Here is a 16,324-nt window from a genome sequence, read left to right on the forward strand (position 1 = left end):
TCTGTGATTAATACTATGTTACAGGCTCGTAAATCTGTATTTAGAGAGATATATTATAGAGTCTGGAAGACTTATATTTCTTGGTGTCTTTCTCATCATTTTTCTTGGCATTCTTTTAGACTTCCGAGAATTTTACAGTTTCTTCAGGATGGTTTAGATAAAGGTTTATCCACAAGTTCTTTGAAAGGACAAATCTCTGCTCTTTCTGTTCTTTTTCACAGAAAGATTGCTAATCTTCCTGATATTCATTGTTTTGTACAAGCTTTGGTTCGTATAAAACCTGTCATTAAGTCAATTTCTCCTCCTTGGAGTTTGAATTTGGTTCTGGGGGCTCTTCAAACTCCTCCTTTTGAACCCATGCATTCATTGGACATTAAATTACTTTCTTGGAAAGTTTTGTTCCTTTTGGCGATCTCTTCTGCCAGAAGAGTCTCTGAATTATCTGCTCTTTCTTGTGAGTCTCCTTTTCTGATTTTTCATCAGGATAAGGCGGTGTTGCGAACTTCTTTTGAATTTTTACCTAAGGTTGTGAATTCAAACAACATTAGTAGAGAAATTGTGGTTCCCTCATTATGTCCTAATCCTAAGAATTCTAAGGAGAAATCGTTGCATTCTTTGGATGTTGTTAGAGCTTTGAAATATTATGTTGAAGCTACTAAGTCTTTCCGAAAGACTTCTAGTCTATTTGTTATCTTTTCCGGTTCTAGAAAAGGCCAGAAAGCTTCTGCCGTTTCTTTGGCATCTTGGTTGAAATCTTTAATTCATCATGCCTATGTCGAGTCGGGTAAAACTCTGCCTCAAAGGATTACAGCTCATTCTACTAGGTCAGTTTCTACTTCCTGGGCGTTTAAGAATGAAGCTTCGGTTGATCAGATTTGCAAAGCAGCAACTTGGTCCTCTTTGCATACTTTTACTAAATTCTACCATTTTGATGTATTTTCTTCTTCTGAAGCAGTTTTTGGTAGAAAAGTACTTCAGGCAGCGGTTTCAGTTTGAATCTTCTGTTTATGTTTTTCATTAAACTTTATTTTGGGTGTGGATTATTTTCAGCAGGAATTGGCTGTCTTTATTTTATCCCTCCCTCTCTAGTGACTCTTGTGTGGAAAGATCCACATCTTGGGTAGTCATTATCCCATACGTCACTAGCTCATGGACTCTTGCTAATTACATGAAAGAAAACATAATTTATGTAAGAACTTACCTGATAAATTCATTTCTTTCATATTAGCAAGAGTCCATGAGGCCCGCCCTTTTTTGTGGTGGTTATGATTTTTTTGTATAAAGCACAATTATTCCAATTCCTTATTTTATATGCTTTCACACTTTTTTCTTATCACCCCACTTCTTGGCTATTCGTTAAACTGAATTGTGGGTGTGGTGAGGGGTGTATTTATAGGCATTTTAAGGTTTGGGAAACTTTGCCCCTCCTGGTAGGAATGTATATCCCATACTTCACTAGCTCATGGACTCTTGCTAATATGAAAGAAATGAATTTATCCGGTAAGTTCTTACATAAATTATGTTTTTTTTTGTTTGTTTTTTCCTTTGTACTACACCTGTACTGCGCTAGTATACTCTGCTTTTTCTGTACCACACCTGTAAACTCTGTACCTCACCTGTATTCTCTGCTTCCTCTGTACCTCGCCTGTATACTCTGCTTCCTCTGTACCTCGCCTGTATACTCTGCTTCCTCTGTACCTGTATACTCTGCTTCCTCTGTACCTGTATACTCTGCTTCCTCTGTACCTGTATACTCTGCTTCCTCTGTACCTGTATACTCTGCTTCCTCTGTACCTGTATACTCTGCTTCCTCTGTACCTGTATTCTCTGCTTCCTCTGTACCTCGCCTGTATACTCTGCTTCCTCTGTACCTGTATACTCTGCTTCCTCTGTACCTGTATACTCTGCTTCCTCTGTACCTGTATACTCTGCTTCCTCTGTACCTGTATACTCTGCTTCCTCTGTACCTGTATACTCTGCTTCCTCTGTACCTGTATACTCTGCTTCCTCTGTACCTGTATACTCTGCTTCCTCTGTACCTGTATACTCTGCTTCCTCTGTACCTGTATACTCTGCTTCCTCTGTACCTGTATACTCTGCTTCCTCTGTACCTGTATACTCTGCTTCCTCTGTACCTGTATACTCTGCTTCCTCTGCACCGCACACTCTGCTTCCTCTGCACCGCACCTGTATACTCTGTACCTCACCTGTACCTCACCTGTATACTCTGTACCTCGCCTGTACCTCACCTGTATACTCTGTACCTCGCCTGTACCTCACCTGTATACTCTGTACCTCGCCTGTATACTCTGCTTCCTCTGTACCTCGTCTGTATACTCTGCTTCCTCTGTACCTCGTCTGTATACTCTGCTTCCTCTGTACCTCGCCTGTATACTCTGCTTCCTCTGTACCGCGCTTTTATTCTCTGCTTTCTATATACCATACCTGTATACTCCTTTTTTTTTTTTTTTTTTCCTTTGTACCACACCTGCACTGCGCTAGTATACTCTGCTTTTTCTGTACCGTGCCTGTATACTCTGCTTCCTCTGTACCAGACCTGTAAACTCTGTACCTCACCCGTATTCTCTGCTTCCTCTGTACCTCGCCTGTATACTCTGCTTCCTCTGTACCTCGCCTGTATACTCTGCTTCCTCTGTACCTGTATACTCTGCTTCCTCTGTACCGCACCTGTATACTCTGCTTCATCTGTACCTGTATACTCTGCTTCCTCTGTACCTGTATACTCTGCTTCCTCTGTACCTGTATACTCTGCTTCCTCTGTACCTGTATACTCTGCTTCCTCTGTACTTGTATACTCTGCTTCCTCTGTACCTGTATACTCTGCTTCCTCTGTACCTGTATACTCTGCTTCCTCTGTACCGCACATGTATACTCTGCTTCCTCTGTACCGCACATGTATACTCTGCTTCATCTGTACCGCACCTGTATACTCTGCTTCCTCTGTACCGCACCTGTATACTCTGTACCTCACCTGTATCCTCTGCACCGCACCTGTATACTCTGTACCTCGCCTGTATACTCTGCTTCCTCTGTACCTCGCCTGTATACTCTGCTTCCTCTGTACCTCGCCTGTATACTCTGCTTCCTCTGTACCTCGCCTGTATACTCTGCTTCCTCTGTACCGCGCCTGTATACTCTGCTTCCTCTGTACCGCGCCTGTATACTCTGCTTCCTCTGTACCGCGCCTGTATACTCTGCTTCCTCTGTACCGCGCCTGTATACTCTGCTTCCTCTGTACCGCGCCTGTATACTCTGCTTCCTCTGTACCGCGCCTGTATACTCTGCTTCCTCTGTACCATACCTGTATACTCCTTTTCTTTCATGTAATTAGCAAGAGTCCATGAGCTAGTGACGTATGGGATATACATTCCTACAAGGAGGGGCAAAGTTTCCCAAACCTTAAAATGCCTATAAATACACCCCTCACCACACCCACAATTCAATTCAGTTTTACAAACTTTGCCTCCTATGGAGGTGGTGAAGTAAGTTTGTGCTAGATTCTACGTTGATATGCGCTCCGCAGCAAGTTGGAGCCCGGTTTTCCTCTCAGCGTGCAGTGAATGTCAGAGGGATGTGAGGAGAGTATTGCCTATTTTGAATGCAATGATCTCCTTCTACGGGGTCTATTTCATAGGTTCTCTGTTATCGGTCGTAGAGATTCATCTCTTACCTCCCTTTTCAGATCGACGATATACTCTTATTTATATACCATTACCTCTGCTGATTCTCGTTTCAGTACTGGTTTGGCTTTCTACAAACATGTAGATGAGTGTCCTGGGGTAAGTAAGTCTTATTTTCTGTGACACTCTAAGCTATGGTTGGGCACTTTGTTTATAAAGTTCTAAATATATGTATTCAAACATTTATTTGCCTTGACTCAGGATGTTCAACATTCCTTATTTTCAGACAGTCAGTTTCATATTTGGGATAATGCACTTGAATCAATTATTTTTCTTACCTTAAAAATTTGACTTTTTTTCCCTGTGGGCTGTTAGGCTCGCGGGGGGCTGAAAATACTTAATTTTATTGCGTCATTCTTGGCGCAGACTTTTTTGGCGCAAAAAATCTTTTCTGTTTCCGGCGTCATACGTGTCGCCGGAAGTTGCGTCATTTTTGACGTTCTTTTGCGCCAAAGATGTCGGCGTTCCGGATGTGGCGTCATTTTTGGCGCCAAAAAGCATTTAGGCGCCAAATAATGTGGGCGTCTTATTTAGCGCTAAAAAATATGGGTGTCGCTTTTGTCTCCACATTATTTAAGTCTCATTTCTCTTGTTAAGTGTATCCAGTCCACGGATCATCCATTACTTATGGAATATATTCTCCTTCCCAACAGGAAGCTGCAAGAGTCCACCCACAGCAAAGCTGCTATATAGCTCCTCCCCTAACTGCCATATTCAGTCATTCTCTTGCAAGCCTCAACATAGATAGGAGGTCGTGACAGTCTGTGGTGCTTTCTACTTAGTTTATTCTTCAATCAAAAGTTTGTTATTTTTAAATGGCACCGGAGTGTGCTGTTTATCTCAGGCAGTATTTGGAAGAAGAATCTGCCTGCGTTTTTCTATGATCTTAGCAGACGTAACTAAGATCCATTTGCTGTTCTCACACATTCTGAGGAGTGAGGTACTTCAGAGGGGGAATGGCGTGCAGGTTTTCCTGCAGATAAGGTATGTGCAGTAAAATATTTTTCTAGGAATGGAATTGACTAAGAAAATACTGCTGATACCGAAGTAATGTAAGTAAAGCCTTAAATGCAGCGATAGCGACTGGTATCAGGCTTATTAATAGAGATACATACTCTTGTAAAAATGTGTTTTAAAACGTTTGCTGGCATGTTTAATAGTTTTTTAACATATGTTTGGTGATAAAACTTATTGGGGCCTAAGTTTTTTCCACATGGCTGGCTTAAATTTTGCATAGAAACAGTTAACTGAAGCTTCCCACTGTTGGCTGTGGCAGTTTGTTGTGTCTGTTTTTAAAAACGTCTGTCGTTTTTTTTTAGCTGTTTTTTGCATTAAGGGGTTAATCATCCATTTGCAAGTGGGTGCAATGCTCTGTTACCTTATTACATGTACTGTAAAAATTTCGTTTGTTTTACTGCCTTTTTTTCACTGTTTTTCAAATTTTGACAATTTGTTTCTCTTAAAGGCACAGTAACGTTTTATATATTTGCTTGTTAACTTGATTTAAAGTGTTTTCCAAGCTTACTAGTCTCATTATTAGTCTGTTCTAACATGTCTGACATAGAGGAAGCTCTGTGTTCATTATGTTTTAAAGCCATGGTGGAACCCCATCTTAGAATGTGTACCAGATGTACTGATTTCATGTTAAACAATAAAGATAATTTTTTGTCTTTAAAAACATTATCACCAGAGGATTCTGTCGTGGGGGTAGTTATGCCGACTAACTCTCCCCACGTGTCAGACCTTTTGACTCCCGCTTTAGGGACTCACGCTCAAATGGCGCCAAGTACATCAAGGGCACCCATAGCGTTTCTTTTACCAGGGGATTCTGTCGAGGGGAAAGTTATGCCGACTAACTCTCCCCACGTGTCAGACCCTTCGACTCCCGCTTCAGGGACTCACGCTCAAATGGCGCCAAGTACATCAAGGGCGCCCATAGCGTTTATTTTACAAGACATGGCAAAGGTGGTGAATAATATTCTGGCAGCAGTATTAGTCAGACTACCTGAAATTAAAGGAAAGCAGTTGGCTCTGGGGGTAGATACAGAGCATACAGACGCTTTTAGAACCATGTATGATACTACCTCACAATATGCTTAGTCTGTGGGTGATTTTTTTTTTTTTTGACTCAGGGAAGATGATTTAACCTGATTCTGATATTTCTACATTTAAAATTTATGCTTGAGAACCTCCACTTGTTGCTCAGGGAGGCTTTGGCTGCTCTGAATGAATGTGTACAATCGCAGGGCCAGAGAAATTGTGTAGACTGGATAAATAATATGCAGTGCCGGTGTGTACTGATGTTTTTCCAATACCTAAAGAGGTTTACTAAATTTTTTTTATTAAGGAATGGGATAGACCAGGTGTGCCGTTCTCTTCCCCTCCTATTTTTTAGAAGAATGTTTTCTAATAGTTACCACCACACGGGACTTCTGGCAGACAGTTCCTAAGGTGGAGAGAAGAGTTTCTACTCTAGCTAAGCGTACCACTACCTCTGACGAGGACAGTTGTGCTTTTTAGATCCAATGGATAAAAAATGTTTATTCAACAGGGTTTTATCCTGCAGCCCCTTGCATACATTGCTTCTGTCACTGCTGCTGCGGCGTTCTGGGTTGAGTCTCTTGATGAGGCTTTACAGTTAAGCGACTCCATTGGATGAATATATTTGACAAGCTTATGCTAGCCAATTCCTTTGTTTTCTGATGCCTTGTTCATTTGACTAGACTAACGGGTAAGAATTCTGTTTTTTACTATACTGGCGCGCAGAGCGCTATGGCTTATATCATGGTCAGCTGTCGTGACTTTAATAAATAAGCTACTTAACTTCCCTTCAAGGGGCAGACCCTATTCGGGCCTGGTTTGAAGGAGATTATTGCTTATATCACTGGAGGAAAAGGTCATGCCCTTCCTCAGGATAGGTCCAAATCAAGGGCCAAAAAAAAAAAAAAAAAAGTCTAATTTTCGTGCCTTTTAAAAACTTCAGGGCAGGTGTGGCATCCTCTTCCTCTAAGGCAAAACAAGAGGGAATTTTTGCTCAGTCCAAGGCGGTCTGGAGACAATCGGACCTGGAACAAAGATAAGCAGGCCAAGGAGCCTGCTGCTGCCTCTAAGGCAGCATGAAGGAACGGACCCCTATCCGGTAACGGATCCTATAGGGGGCAGACTTTCATTCTTCGCCCAGGCGTGGGCAAGAGATGCCCAGGATCCCTAGGCATTGGAATTTATATCCCAGAGATATCTTCTGGATTTCAAAGATTCCCCCCCAAAAAAAGGGGAGATTTCGCCTTTCACAATTATCTGCAAACCAGATAAAGAAGGAGGCATTCTTACATTGTGTACGAGATCCATCCAGTTCCAAGAGAGGAACAGGGACAGAGTTTTTACTCAAATCTGTTTGTGGTTCCCAAGGAGAGGGAACCTTCAGACCTATTTTGGATCTAAAGATCTTAAACAAATTCCTCAGAATTCCGTCATTTAAGATGGAAACTATTCGTACCATCTTAACTATGATCCAGGAGAGTCAATAGAGGACTACAATGGATTTGAAGGATGCTTATCCTCACATTGTGATGCATAAAGATCACCTTCGTTTTTCAGGTTTGCCTTTCTAGACAGGCATTACCAGTTTGTAGCTCTTTCCTTTGGGATATCTACAGCCCCAAGAATCTTTATGGAGGTTCTGGGGTCGCTTTGGCGGTCGGGGCATAGAAGTGGCCCCTTATTTAGACGACATCCTGATACAGGCGTCAAACATCCAAATTGCCCAGTCTCATACGGACGTAGTACTGGCATTTCTGAGTTCACATGGGTGGAAAGTGAACAAGGAAAGAGTTCTCTATCCCCAATCTCAAGGGTTTCCCTCCTAGGGACTCTGATAGATTCTGTAGAAATGAAAATTTACCTGACAGAGTCCAGGTTGTCAAAGTTTCTAAATTTCTGCTGTTTTTTTCATCCCATCCGCGCCCTTCGGTGGCTCAGTACATGAATGAAATCGGCTTAATGGTAGCGGCAAGGGACATAGTACCGTTTGCACGTCTACATTTCAGACCGCTGCAACTATGCATGCTCAGTCAGAGGAACGGGGATTACACAGATTTGTCCCCCTGTTAAACCTGGACCAAGAGACCAGAGATTCTCTTCTCTGGTGACTATGTCGGGTCCATCTGTCCAAGGGTATGACCTTCCGCAGGTCAGATGGGACAATTGTTACAATAGATGCCAGCCTTTTAGGTTGGGATGCAGTCTGGAACTCCCTGAAGGCTCAGGGATAGTGGACTTAGGAGGAGACCCTCCTTCTAATAAATATTCTGGAACTGGGAGTGATATTCCATGCTCTTCAGACTTGGCCTCAGTTAGCAACTCTGAGGTACATCATACTCAGTCGGACAATATACACGACTGTGGCTTACATCAGCCATCAAGGGGGAACAGAAGTTCCCTAGCGATGTTAGAAGTCTTACAATAATTCACTGGACAGAGACTCACTCTTGTCTATCAGCTATCCATATCCCAGGTGTTGAGAACTGGGAGGTGGATTTTCTAAGTCGTCAGACTTTTCTTCCGGGGGAGTGGGATTTCCTCCGGAGGTCAAGACCAAGCAGGAGAGGGCTTTGGTGTTTTTGACAGCGCCTGCGTAGCCACGCAGGACCTGGTATGCAGATCTGGTGGACATGTCATCCTTTCCATCACAGTCTCTGCTTCTGAGACAGGTCCCTCTACCTCAGAGTCCTTTCAACCATCTAAATAGAATCAATCTGAGATGGACTGCCTGGAGACTGAACGCTTGATGTTATCAAAGCATGGCTTCTCCGAGTCAGTCATTGATACCTTAATACAGACATGAAAGCCTGTCTCTAGGAAAATTGAACATAGATATGGTGTAAATATCTGATTGTTATGAATCCAAGGGTTACTCATGGAGTAAAGTCTGGATTCCCAGGATATTATCTTTTCTCCAAGATGTTTTTGAGAAAAGGGTTGTCAGCTAATTCCTTAAAAGGTGACAGATTTTTACTCTGTCTATTTTTTTGCACAAGCGTCTGGCAGGTATTCTAGACGTTCAGGCATTTGGTCAGGCTTTGGTTAGATCCAAGCCTGTGTTTAAAACTGTTGCTCCGCCATGGAGCTTAAACCTGATTCTTAAGGTTCTTCAAGAAGTTCCGTTTGAACCTTTTTTGTTCCATAGATATCAATCTTTATCTTGGAAAGTTCCTTTTGGGTAGCTAATTCCTCGACTCGTAGAGTCTCCAAGTTATCTGTGTTACAATGTGATTCTCCTTATCTGGTCCTTCGTACGGATAAGGTAGTCCTGCGTACCAACCTGGGTTTTTTCCTAAGGTGGTATCTAACAAGTACATCACTCAAGAGATAGTTGTTCCATGCTTGTATCCTAATCCTTCCTCAAAGAAGGAACGTCTATTACACAATATTGGACGTGGTTTGTGCTTTAAAGTTTTACTTACAAGCTACTACAGTTTTCATCAAACGTTCACCTTGTTTGTTGTCTATTCTGAACAGAGGAGAGGTCAAAAGACTTCAGCAGCCTCTCTGTCTTTTTGGTTAAAAAGCATAATTCATTTAGCTTATGAGACTGCTGGACAGCAGCCTCCTGAAGGGATTACAGCTCATTCTACTAGAGCTGTGGTTTTCACTTGGGCCTTTTTTAAATGTGGCTTCTGTTGAACAGATTTACAAGACGGAGTCTTGGTCTGCGCTTCATACTTTTCAAATTTAACAAATTTGATACCTTGCTTCTTCGGAGGCTATTTTTGGGAGAAAGGGTTTTTTTTACAGGCAGTGGTAACTTCCGTTTAAGTACCTGCCTTGTCCCTCCCATCATCCGTGTACTTTAGCTTTGGTATTGGTATTCCATAAGTAATGGATGATCCGTGGACTGGATACACTTAACAAGAGAAAACATAATTTATGCTTACCTGATAAATTTATTTCTCTTGTAGTGTATCCAGTCCACGGCCCGCCCTGTCACTTTAAGGCAGGTAATTTTTTCATTTGAACTACAGTCACCACTGCACCCTATGGTTTTTCCTTTCTCTGCATGTTTTCGGTCGAATGACTGAATATGGCAGTTAGGGGAGGAGCTATATAGCAGCTTTGCTGTGGGTGGACTCTTGCAGCTTCCTGTTGGGAAGGAGAATATATTCCATAAGTAATGGATGATCCGTGGACTGGATACACTACAAGAGAAATAAATTTATCAGGTAAGCATAAATTATGTTTTTTCTTTGCTTCTGGTTGCTAGAAGCTTGTTCATTGGCATTTTTTCCCATTCCTGAAACTGTCATTTAAGGAATTTGATCAATTTTGCTTTATATGTTGTTTTTTCTCTTACATATTGCAAGATGTCTCACGTTGCATCTGAGTCAGAAGATACTTCAGGAAAATCGCTGTCTGGTGCTGGAACTACCAAAGCTAAGTGTATCTGCTGTAAACTTTTGGTAGCTATTCCTCCAGCTGTTGTTTGTATTAATTGTCATGACAAACTTGTTAATGCAGATAATATTTCCTTTAGTAATGTACCATTACCTGTTGCAGTTCCATCAACATCTAATGTTCAGAATGTTCCTGGTAACATAAGAGATTTTGTTTCTGAATCCATCAAGAAGGCTATGTCTGTTATTCCTCCTTCTAGTAAACATAAAAAATCTTTTAAAACTTCTCTTTATACAGATGAATTTTTAAATGAACATCATCATTCTGATTCTGATGACTCTTCTGGTTCAGAGGATTCTGTCTCAGAGATTGATGCTGATAAATCTTCATATTTATTTAAAATGGAATTTATTCGTTCTTTACTTAAAGAAGTACTAATTGCTTTAGAAATTGAGGATTCTGGTCCTCTTGATACTAATTCTAAACGTTTAGATAAGGTCTTTAAATCTCCTGTGGTTATTCCAGAAGTTTTTCCTGTTCCTAGTGCTATTTCTGAAGTAATTTCCAGAGAATGGGATAAATTGGGTAATTCATTTACTCCTTCTAAACGTTTTAAGCAATTATATCCTGTGCCGTCTGACAGATTAGAATTTTGGGACAAAATCCCTAGAGTTGATGGGGCTATTTCTACCCTTGCTAAACGTACTACTATTCCTACGTCAGATGGTACTTCATTTAAGGATCCTTTAGATAGGAAAATTGAATCCTTTCTAAGAAAAGCTTATCTGTGTTCAGGTAATCTTCTTAGACCTGCTATATCATTGGCTGATGTTGCTGCAGCTTCAACTTTTTGGTTGGAAACTTTAGCGCAACAAGTAACAGATCATGATTTTCATAATATTATTATTCTTCTTAAACATGCTAATAATTTTATCTGTGATGCCATTTTTGATATTATCAGAGTTGATGTCAGGTTTATGTCTCTAGCTATTTTAGCTAGAAGAGCTTTATGGCTTAAAACTTGGAATGCTGATATGGCTTCTAAATCAACTCTACTTTCCATTTCTTTCCAGGGTAACAAATTATTTGGTTCTCAGTTGGATTCTATTATCTCAACTGTTACTGGTGGGAAAGGAACTTTTTTACCACAGGATAAAAAATCTAAGGGTAAAAACAGGGCTAATAATCGTTTTCGTTCCTTTCGTTTCAACAAAGAACAAAAGCCTGATCCTTCATCCTCCGGAGCAGTTTCAGTTTGGAAACCATCTCCAGTCTGGAATAAATCCAAGCCTTCTAGAAAAGCAAAGCCAGCTTCTAAGTCCACATGAAGGTGTGGCCCTCATTCCAGCTCAGCTGGTAGGGGGCAGGTTACGTTTTTTCAAAGAAATTTGGATCAATTCTGTTCACAATCTTTGGATTCAGAACATTGTTTCAGAAGGGTACAGAATTGGTTTCAAGATGAGACCTCCTGCAAAGAGATTTTTTCTTTCCCGTGTCCCAGTAAATCCAGTGAAAGCTCAAGCATTTCTGAAATGTGTTTCAGATCTAGAGTTGGCTGGAGTAATTATGCCAGTTCCAGTTCTGGAACAGGGGATGGGGTTTTATTCAAATCTCTTCATTGTACCAAAGAAGGAGAATTCCTTCAGACCAGTTCTGGATCTAAAAATATTGAATCGTTATGTAAGGATACCAACGTTCAAAATGGTAACTGTAAGGACTATCTTGCCTTTTGTTCAGCAAGGGCATTATATGTCCACAATAGATTTACAGGATGCATATCTGCATATTCCGATTCATCCAGATCATTATCAGTTCCTGAGATTCTCTTTTCTGGACAAGCATTACCAGTTTGTGGCTCTGCCGTTTGGCCTAGCTACAGCGCCAAGAATTTTTACAAAGGTTCTCGGTGCCCTTCTGTCTGTAATCAGAGAACAGGGTATTGTGGTATTTCCTTATTTGAACGATATCTTGGTACTTGCTCAGTCTTTACATTTAGCAGAATCTCATACGAATCGACTTGTGTTGTTTCTTCAAGATCATGGTTTGAGGATCAATTCACTAAAAAGTTAATTGATTCCTCAGACAAGGGTAACCTTTCAGGGTTTCCAGATAGATTCAGTGTCCATGACACTGTCTTTGACAGACAAGAGACGTCTAAAATTGATTTCAGCTTGTCGAAACCTTCAGTCACAATCATTCCCTTCGGTAGCCTTATGCATGGAAATTCTAGGTCTTATGACTGCTGCATCGGACGCGATCCCCTTTGCTCGTTTTCACATGCGACCTCTTCAGCTCTGTATGCTGAATCAATGGTGCAGGGATTACACAAAGATATCTCAATTAATATCTTTAAAACCGATTGTACGACACTCTCTTACGTGGTGGACAGATCACCATCGTTTAATTCAGGGGGCTTCTTTTGTGCTTCCGACCTGGACTGTAATTTCAACAGATGCAAGTCTCACAGGTTGGGGAGCTGTGTGGGGATCTCTGATGGCACAAGGAGTTTGGGAATCTCAGGAGGTGAGATTACTGATCAATATTTTGGAACTCCGTGCAATTTTCAGAGCTCTTCAGTCTTGGCCTCTTCTGAAGAGAGAATCGTTCATTTGTTTTCAGACAGACAATGTCACAACTGTGGCATACATCAATCATCAAGGAGGGACTCACAGTCCTCTGGCTATGAAAGAAGTATCTCGAATTCTGGTTTGGGCGGAATCCAGCTCCTGTCTAATCTCTGCGGTTCATATCCCAGGTATAGACAATTGGGAAGCGGATTATCTCAGTCGCCAAACGTTGCATCCGGGCGAATGGTCTCTTCACCCAGAGGTATTTCTTCAGATTGTTCAAATGTGGGAGCTTCCAGAAATAGATCTGATGGCGTCTCATCTAAACAAGAAACTTCCCAGGTATCTGTCCAGATCCCGGGATCCTCAGGCTGAAGCAGTGGATGCATTATCACTTCCTTGGAAGTATCATCCTGCCTATATCTTTCCGCCTCTAGTTCTTCTTCCAAGAGTAATCTCCAAGATTCTGAAGGAATGCTCGTTTGTTCTGCTGATAGCTCCGGCATGGCCTCACAGGTTTTGGTATGCGGATCTTGTCCGGATGGCCTCTTGCCATCCGTGGACTCTTCCGCTAAGGCCAGACCTTCTGTCACAAGGTCCTTTTTTCCATCAGGATCTCAAATCCTTAAATTTAAAGGTATGGAGATTGAACGCTTGATTCTTGGTCAAAGAGGTTTCTCTGACTCTGTGATTACTACTATGTTACAGGCTTGTAAATCTGTATCTAGAGAGATATATTATAGAGTCTGGAAGACTTATATTTCTTGGTGTCTTTCTCATCATTTTTCTTGGCATTCTTTTAGAATTCCGAGAATTTTACAGTTTCTTCAGGATGGTTTAGATAAAGGTTTATCCGCAAGTTCTTTGAAAGGACAAATCTCTGCTCTTTCTGTTCTTTTTCACAGAAAGATTGCTAATCTTCCTGATATTCATTGTTTTGTACAAGCTTTGGTTCGTATAAAACCTGTCATTAAGTCAATTTCTCCTCCTTGGAGTTTGAATTTGGTTCTAGGGGCTCTTCAAGCTCCTCCGTTTGAACCTATGCATTCATTGGACATAAAATTACTTTCTTGGAAAGTTTTGTTCCTTTTGGCGATCTCTTCTGCCAGAAGAGTCTCTGAATTATCTGCTCTTTCTTGTGAGTCTCCTTTCCTGATTTTTCATCAGGATAAGGCGGTGTTGCGAACTTCTTTTGAATTTTTACCTAAAGTTGTGAATTCCAACAACATTAGTAGAGAAATTGTGGTTCCTTCATTATGTCCTAATCCTAAGAATTCTAAGGAGAAATCGTTGCATTCTTTGGATGTTGTTAGAGCTTTGAAATATTATGTTGAAGCTACTAAGTCTTTCCGAAAGACTTCTAGTCTATTTGTTATCTTTTCCGGTTCTAGAAAAGGCCAGAAAGCTTCTGCCATTTCTTTGGCATCTTGGTTGAAATCTTTAATTCATCATGCCTATGTCGAGTCGGGTAAAACTCCGCCTCAAAGGATTACAGCTCATTCTACTAGGTCAGTTTCTACTTCCTGGGCGTTTAAGAATGAAGCTTCGGTTGATCAGATTTGCAAAGCAGCAACTTGGTCCTCTTTGCATACTTTTACTAAATTCTACCATTTTGATGTGTTTTCTTCTTCTGAAGCAGTTTTTGGTAGAAAAGTACTTCAGGCAGCGGTTTCAGTTTGAATCTTCTGTTTATGTTTTTCATTAAACTTTATTTTGGGTGTGGATTATTTTCAGCAGGAATTGGCTGTCTTTATTTTATCCCTCCCTCTCTAGTAGTGACTCTTGCGTGGAAAGATCCACATCTTGGGTAGTCATTATCCCATACGTCACTAGCTCATGGACTCTTGCTAATTACATGAAAGAAAACATAATTTATGTAAGAACTTACCTGATAAATTCATTTCTTTCATATTAGCAAGAGTCCATGAGGCCTGCCCTTTTTTGTGGTGGTTATGATTTTTTTGTATAAAGCACAATTATTCCAATTCCTTATTTTATATGCTTTCGCACTTTTTTCTTATCACCCCACTTCTTGGCTATTCGTTAAACTGAATTGTGGGTGTGGTGAGGGGTGTATTTATAGGCATTTTAAGGTTTGGGAAACTTTGCCCCTCCTGGTAGGAATGTATATCCCATACGTCACTAGCTCATGGACTCTTGCTAATATGAAAGAAATTAATTTATCAGGTAAGTTCTTACATAAATTATGTTTTTTTTTTTCGTTTTTTTTTCCTTTGTACCACACCTGTACTGCGCTAGTATACTCTGCTTTTTCTGTACCGTGCCTGTATGCTCTTCTTCTTTGGTACCACGTCTGTTTACTCCGCCTCCTCGGTACTGCACCTGTTTACTCCGCTTCCTCGGTACCGCACCTGTTTACTCCACTTCCTCTTTACCACGCTTATATACTCCTTTCTCCTCTGTGTATGTTGGTATTCTGTCATAATTCCCTTCATTGCCATGCTTGCATGCTCTCTTCTTTCTCCTCTGTCATATGCTTGCAAGCTCTCTCCTTTCTCCTCGGTGCCATGTTTGTATGCTCTCTCCTTTCTCCTCGGTGCCATGCTTGCATGCTCTCTCCTTTCTCATCTGTGCCATTCTTGCATGCACTCTCCTTTCTCCTTGGTGCCATGCTTCCATGCACTCTCCTTTCTCCTCGGTGCCATGCTTCCATGCTCTCTCGTTTCTCCTTGGTGCCATGCTTGCATGCTCTCTCCTTTCTCCTCAATGCCATTCTTGCATGCTCTCTCCTTTCTACTCGCTGCCATGCTTGCATGCTCTCTCCTTTCTCCTCGCTGCCATGCTTGCATGCTCTCTCCTTTCTCCTCAGTTCCATGCTTGCATGCTCTCTCCTTTCTCCTCGGTGCCATGCTTGCATGCTCTCTCCTTTCTCCTCAGTTCCATGCTTGCATGCTCTCTCCTTTCTCCTCAGTTCCATGCTTGCATGCTCTCTCCTTTCTCCTCGCTGCCATGCTTGTATGCTCTCTCCTTTCTCCTCAGTTCCATGCTTGCATGCTCTCTCCTTTCTCCTCGCTGCCATTCTTGCATGCTCTCTCCTTTCTCCTCAGTTCCATGCTTGCATGCTCTCTCCTTTCTCCTCGCTGCCATTCTTGCATGCTCTCTCCTTTCTCCTCAGTTCCATACTTGCATGCTCTCTCCTTTCTCCTCGCTGCCATGCTTGCATGCTCTCTCCTTTCTCCTCGCTGCCATGCTTGCATGCTCTCTCCTTTCTCCTCGCTGCCATGCTTGCATGCTCTCTCCTTTCTCCTCGGTGCCATGCTTGCATGCTCTCTCCTTTCTCCTCGGTGCCATGCTTGCATGCTCTCTCCTTTCTCCTTGGTGCCATGCTTGCATGCTCTCTCCTTTCTCCTCGCTGCCATGCTTGCATGCTCTCTCCTTTCTCCTCGCTGCCATGCTTGCATGCTCTCTCCTTTCTCCTCGCTGCCATGCTTGCATGCTCTCTCCTTTCTCCTCGCTGCCATGCTTGCATGCTCTCTCCTTTCTCCTCGCTGCCATGCTTGCATGCTCTCTCCTTTCTCCTCGCTGCCATGCTTGCATGCTCTCTCCTTTCTCCTCGCTGCCATGCTTGCATGCTCTCTCCTTTCTCCTCGCTGCCATGCTTGCATGCTCTCTCCTTTCTCCTCGCTGCCATGCTTGCATGCTCTC

The 16,324-nt window shown here is 41.9% G+C and overlaps 1 protein-coding gene across 1 annotated transcript in view; it reads left to right on the forward strand.

Moving 5' to 3' along the window:
- Positions 1 to 16,324, forward strand: part of TMEM63B (transmembrane protein 63B) — a gene marked incomplete in the record, with an annotated part of 652,794 nt that overhangs the window by 394,713 nt on the left and 241,757 nt on the right.

This window comes from Bombina bombina, chromosome 4 (assembly GCF_027579735.1).
Source record: "Bombina bombina isolate aBomBom1 chromosome 4, aBomBom1.pri, whole genome shotgun sequence".
Lineage (NCBI taxonomy): Eukaryota > Metazoa > Chordata > Amphibia > Anura > Bombinatoridae > Bombina > Bombina bombina.